This window comes from Mastigoproctus giganteus, chromosome 1, assembly GCF_048544385.1.
Source record: "Mastigoproctus giganteus isolate SK-2022 chromosome 1, ASM4854438v1, whole genome shotgun sequence".
Lineage (NCBI taxonomy): Eukaryota > Metazoa > Arthropoda > Arachnida > Uropygi > Thelyphonidae > Mastigoproctus > Mastigoproctus giganteus.
The window spans coordinates 161,894,816-161,900,884 of record NC_143575.1 but is presented as its reverse complement, the minus strand read 5'-3'; the positions used below and the strand labels follow the sequence as shown (position 1 = coordinate 161,900,884).

At 37.8% G+C, this 6,069-nt stretch overlaps 1 protein-coding gene across 1 annotated transcript in view; it reads left to right on the top strand.

Annotated features, from left to right (window-relative positions):
* The first annotated feature begins 1,031 nt into the window (after positions 1 to 1,031).
* Yod1 (Yod1 deubiquitinase) overlaps positions 1,032 to 6,069 on the top strand; it is a 38,881-nt gene continuing 33,843 nt past the window's right edge. Inside the window, exon 1 of the mRNA XM_090382888.1 lies at positions 1,032 to 1,275. The gene's annotated coding sequence lies outside the window, so the exon portion shown is untranslated. The remainder of the gene's footprint in view (positions 1,276 to 6,069) is intronic.

Below are 6,069 nucleotides of genomic sequence, written 5' to 3'. Positions count from 1 at the left end.
TACCTTGCAATTACCTTCTGATGCAACAGAAGCATTATCTGACGCAATACCTTTGCTTTGCTACAATCAAAATTACTGTAATCAAACAATAAAATATCTTATACGTTTCACTACAAATGTTACTTTTTAAGTGATGCATTTTTTTTTTTTTTTTTTTTTTTGTCTGGTACTATACCATCAGAGACAGAGAAGTTTGTTAAAATCAAAGCTGAAAGTTTCTAAACACAACAGTCGCAGTACTAACGTACTTTTTATTTATTTATTATAATTAGCCATATGGTGCAAGGAAGCCTGAGGCTTATGCTCACCAGCCAAAAAAAAAAAAATTCCCTATTACCCTGACTTCTTTGGGATCGTAGAGTGGACCGACATCGAGCTGGAGGAGATTATGAGATCGATCAGGGAAATAAAGAAAATAAAAGGCTACCTATCTGATTGACATAACGGTGCCCAACACTGTCAACCTCCAGAAAACCCATAATGAAAAGCTCAGGAAGTACACGAGCATAAGATACGAGATCAAAGAAATATAGCATATGCAACAAGTAACGACCATCGTATCTTAGGCTCGTATATTAGGCTAAGATACGAGATCAAAGAAATATGGCATATGCAACAAGTAACGACCATCGTAATTGGCACCATATTTGTTGAACAAAGTCTTTGGCACCATACCGGTAAACACTGGTATGGTATCAAAGACCCTGCATAACAATCTAGCAGCAATAGGCTCCCAGAGAACACCTATGAGGAACTCCAGAAAGTCGCAATCCTGAACACCTGTAGGATAGGCAATAGGAATAGGAGTTCCTTGACCTACAGTAATAACAGCTGGACGTAACAACCACCAGTGCGTGATATCACGTGGCGGATTCCGCCACCATCAGGGTGAAATAATATAATAATAATAATAATTTCTGTTTTGCTGCAGTACAATTTTTTTAATTAGTACATCAGAGAGGGCGCTGTTCTTGAATGATGAGAGTGAAATTGTCAATATAAACATCTGCAATACCGGAAATTGTGGCGTCGGGGTTTATATTTTATTATTGTTACCTTTAGTTTTGTGATACTATTTATGTAATTTTTAATCAATGTTTTTACGATAATTTACTGTTTCTGTAAGTGAAGGTATTAAACTTTTGATTTACACCTTCCACAAATTTAGGTTTCTGTAGAGCCGTTTTGCGGTTATCATTTGACTATTAAATATTAACATTTTTCGGTTTGAATATGTGTTTATGAAAAAAAGTGAAATTTAGTTTGAGATTTTTGGTGAGTAATTTCGAATTATTTGAGTGAAATGCTGATTATAATTATAACTACTGAATTGCTGTACATGTATAATTATTGAATATATCAGTTTTTGTTGCTCTCGGTGTCAGTGGAAACTTCTCGAGAAAGAGGATTGTGAACATCCATGCTGTTTTTTTTTTTTTTTTTTTTTTTTTTCCTTTTTGTCGTCAGTAATTACAACTTACGTGTAGTGAAATTTCATTGTTTGAGTCACATTTGCGGAGAGGAAAGATGTTTGCGCATATAACGGGACTTTTCTGGATTTCAGACATACCATACATGGTATGTCAGGTATACATGGTATTAATAGCCAAAGGTTTGACGGCCTGTTTTGGTGTTCCCTTCAATATGATAAGGTACGGTCTATCAGTTATTGGGCCTAGTCGCAAATGATTATCTCTAGGTGAGAAGCGGAAGTACTGAAAAAACTAATAAATAAAATAAATAAATTATTAATATCAGTAAATCTTCAGTTATATTCTTTGCTAATGTATGTATGAAGAATGAATTCTTCACGTGTGCATTCTTGGACTTCAATTATAAGGAAAATTTATGGTTAAAATTTTGGCGAAACTCCAGATTGTGAGTATCCTGCACTTCGACAGGAAGAAGGCAGTGATTGGTAGGTGCCACTCACTCCTTTCCCCTCCTCCTAGCCTTTTTGTCTGCACATGACATTAAAATACGTCACAACCTAAATAAATAGAGAAACAGCAATATGGAGCTAAAATACATGAACATAAATGCAAATTTTTAAAAACAGGGTTTTTTTTTTTTTTCTCTCTCTCTCCTCTCTTGAATTCCTCCTGAAGTTATTTAAAAACTTAACCTCTTTTTGCTAAACAAAAATTACAACTTCAGTCCAAAGAAAATGCCATGGCCAGCGGCCGGTTTTTTGCTTGAACCCCTCCTGAAATCGCATAAAAAAACTTTTTGTTTAGTGGAAAACAAAAAAAAAAAAAAAAAATGACTACTTGAATTCAAAGATATCTTATCAGTCCTGGCATGATGGCCAGTATAGTTCACAAATTCCATTAATGAAAGACATTATTATGTCACTGCTGCCAGAATGCCTACGCCGCCACATGAACTCTGTGAGGTAGGAGTCAGTCTGCCAGACTGACCATTGACATTTCTTGATGGCAGTTGCTGTTCAATAGCATTCCAAGAACCCTCTATACTGTTGTTGCATTTGCACCAGTTTCAGGATTGCTGAAGTGAAGCGAGTGGTTAACAGCTGTCTGCTGAAACCCCTTGTCACTTAGGCAATCATAAGACTTCCAGTAATCTGATACTATAGTAGTACCAAGTAAAATGGAAGTCTTAATGATACGATATCTAGGAGGACTTCTTTACTCCGATTTTCAGTAACCCTGAGAAACAGTGATGTACCTAGTTCAACCCCACCAAACACCCACTGCCCATTCACTCTTCTACCTCTATTGTATTTCTTTTTACCAAACTTGCTCTTGCCAATTTCAACAGTAACACGTATATCCACCAGCACAATGGTGACGACTAAACAAGAATGACACATGTGTAAATGATAATTTTCCATTTCCCCTCCAAATCAGAATGGAATTGCATCCAATTAAACAACCAGAAAGAAAATTACACGTTCACAGAACTCAACGGTACAATCACTCCATTTTTTTCCCGAGACGTGGAGACAAGTGATACCCAGAAACTGGAGTATAATGAAAATTTTTAAAATAATTTCCCTCTCCAAAGCAGTTCATCAAATTATAGGTCTCCAAAGCAGACCTATAGACTGCACACCAGTGGTGGTTTGACTGTACCTTAATAAAAAAAATCAGTTTTTTTTTTTTTTTTGTTTTTTTTGCTAAACAAAACTAATTTTAATGAAGAAAATGTTTTCATAATCAATATCTGACTAAATCTGTGCTGATACTATTTCTTCAACAATAAATTGAGGCTTTATTTTTATTACTCTGTTTCAGCATGTAAGTCAGAAGTTGTCAAATTTTCAGGTTGAATGTAAAATGCAAAGCATGAATAAAAGGCACATGCCTAGTGTTAGAAAGCCAAGAATTAATATCACTATATTTAAAATTATTACATATATTTTTATGCATTTTTAAAATTCAATAATTTAATTTATCTTCAGACAAAAAGAGATTATATATATTTTTTGATTTATTTTTGAGACTGTCACTTTGTTATAGAATGTTCTTCCATTTGAGGCATTGTTTGCAGAGGAAACCAATTTGCAGTAGTACTAAACAAACTTAGTTACGTAGTTAAAAAGCCTTCCTGTACATATTTTGTGTCAATAAGAGAATTTTAGTTTAGTAATCTTTTACATGAGGGAGTGCTGTATATTTAGTGAGTTAGCATCACTAGGAAGTGGCGTCATTTCTATCTCGCATTTTCGTTACCAATCGGTTTTACTTAAGTTCGAAAAATTTAGTAGGTGCCACCAAAGATGTTTTCACATCAAAAAGTAGACTTGTGCTGGAATATATGGTATTTCAATAAAAATAGCGTATAAAAAGATATCGGTAGTATGCTTAATTTTTTTTTTCAACTGAAAGATGGTCCATAGTGTCAGGAAGGCTAAGAATTGCTGATAGGCCCAGAAACACTGCTCTAGATTAGATTAGTGTTTCTAAGTCTGTGGGTTGTGGCTCACTTTAATTGCATTAAAGACAATACAGTAGAACCTCAAGTTTGTAATTGTGGGCACATATCGTGCTTCAATTTTTGAAGGTTGTGTATGGACCAAGTATTTGGGGATTTGTGATTGTAATTAGATAGCACAGTAGCCTTGATCTTTAATATCTCCCAAAAATGACAGTCATTGGCATTAAGTCAGAATTACCTATACTGCCAGATTGGTCCAGTGGGTAACATACTTGCTAAAGAAATAAAGGTTGTGGGTTTCAATGCTGCATCCAGTATAAGGTGTTGCAGTTGTCCAATATTGAATGTTTTCAGTTTTACATTGAATGTTTTACAGAATGAGTGATTTCATAAGATGTAATAGTGTGTATTACATTAAAATCATTGAAAGCCATTAAGATATGAAAAGTGACAGTAAGGATAACTATTGTGGATCTTAAATAATGAAAATGTTGCAATAAAATTACAAGTTTATCCCCTTCAAAATAATTGCTTTGGGCTTACACTCACTCACTCTCAGGGTATGACAGTTAACATTTATTGAACATTCTCATTCACACGATCCCTTTTATAACAGTACCCCCAGGCCTGATGCAAGACCTAACTACAACTCGTCGGACGGGACTCTGCTCTCATGAGTGCCGTTACTTTGTCAACTGAACCAGAAAGATCAGAGTACCACGATATCGGACGGGACTTTGCTCCCACGAACATCACAATCAAACACGGACACCCTGTCAACTGGACCGACAGCGCATGTAATTTACCCAACGAACTACCCTAGAATGTGACAATCACCATATGCAGGAGTGACAACACTGCATCGGCACCCAGATAACAGAACAAACAGTGAAAGTGACCACATACCAACAATGACCACCCAAAATGGAAATAGAAGGACCACGACCAAACTGGATGAGACCTTGATCCCATGACCAACGCTGGCATTCAACCAATCTGTGAACAAGTCGGTAGAGACCTTGTCCCTGGATGTACCTCCTGGTGGGGCCAGTGTCGTGATGCTGTTCTACACCTGCTGACCTAGCCACTCTGCAGCCAGGCTGCACACACGCCATATTGGCGACCTGTGCCGGCTCCCTTGTCCGGCCCTTTCTACCCCACCCTGGCAGGGGAGGAGACGGTCATACTGTTTCCTCCCCTCCACGCCACCCCCATTCTTCCTTCTGGCAGGGCATGCCCTACTGACACCAAATTGAGGCCTCCTACTCTATTGGCCTTATCCTTCCTCCTTTAACCCCCCCACAGTCTTCAGTCTCTCTCCCCTCTATCTTTACAAAAGCAAATTTCCCCCCCCACACATAAATTCAATGAATCCAAATTAGCTTACGCCCATATTTCGGTCTTTCCTTATTCAAGCGACATCACCCTACGCAATCGAGAGATATCACACATATCTATACACATGTGTAAACATTTTTTTTTTTTAGGTCCTAGCCACTGAAATCTCAGGAAATTAGGTGGCAGGACCTGCCAGAGTGAACTAAAGACTATCGGGTACCTGGTCTGCCTCCATGGGGCATAAGTGGGGCAACATTGGGCCTCAGAAGAGGTCCAGCGGCTAAATGGCCAGAGGAACAACGGTACAAAACACCACACTTCCATAATCCATACACTTTTAAATCTCTGGCCTTCCCAGTGAACTGATACACCCACAGTAAAAGCAACGCGGAGATGGGAGAAACCCCTGGTGCCGTTAGACACTGAATACACTTACTAACTCTACTACCACATACATTCACTCACAATTAAAATGTATTCCATCAAACACATTTTCTTTTATACGTACACTGGCTGGGAAACATTCTAGCTGGCCGGTCATTATCAGTAGTTGTCACAGTGAGGGAAAGGAACTTCTCAAGGTAGAGGCAGGTGTCTGAGTTTAGGGTATCGCTGCAGTGCACAAAAGGTGATATTGTTGTACATGTTGGCACTAATGACCTTAAGAGTAACAGATCTGCAGATTTACTTAACAAGTACAGGTAAATGTTAAAAAACAGTTGCGAGTTAGGGTTAAATTTGAAAATGTCTGTAATTCTGCCCAGACACGATAGGAGGGAGTATATGATGAGAGCCTTGTCAATCAATTTGGCTCTATAGAGATTGTGCAAG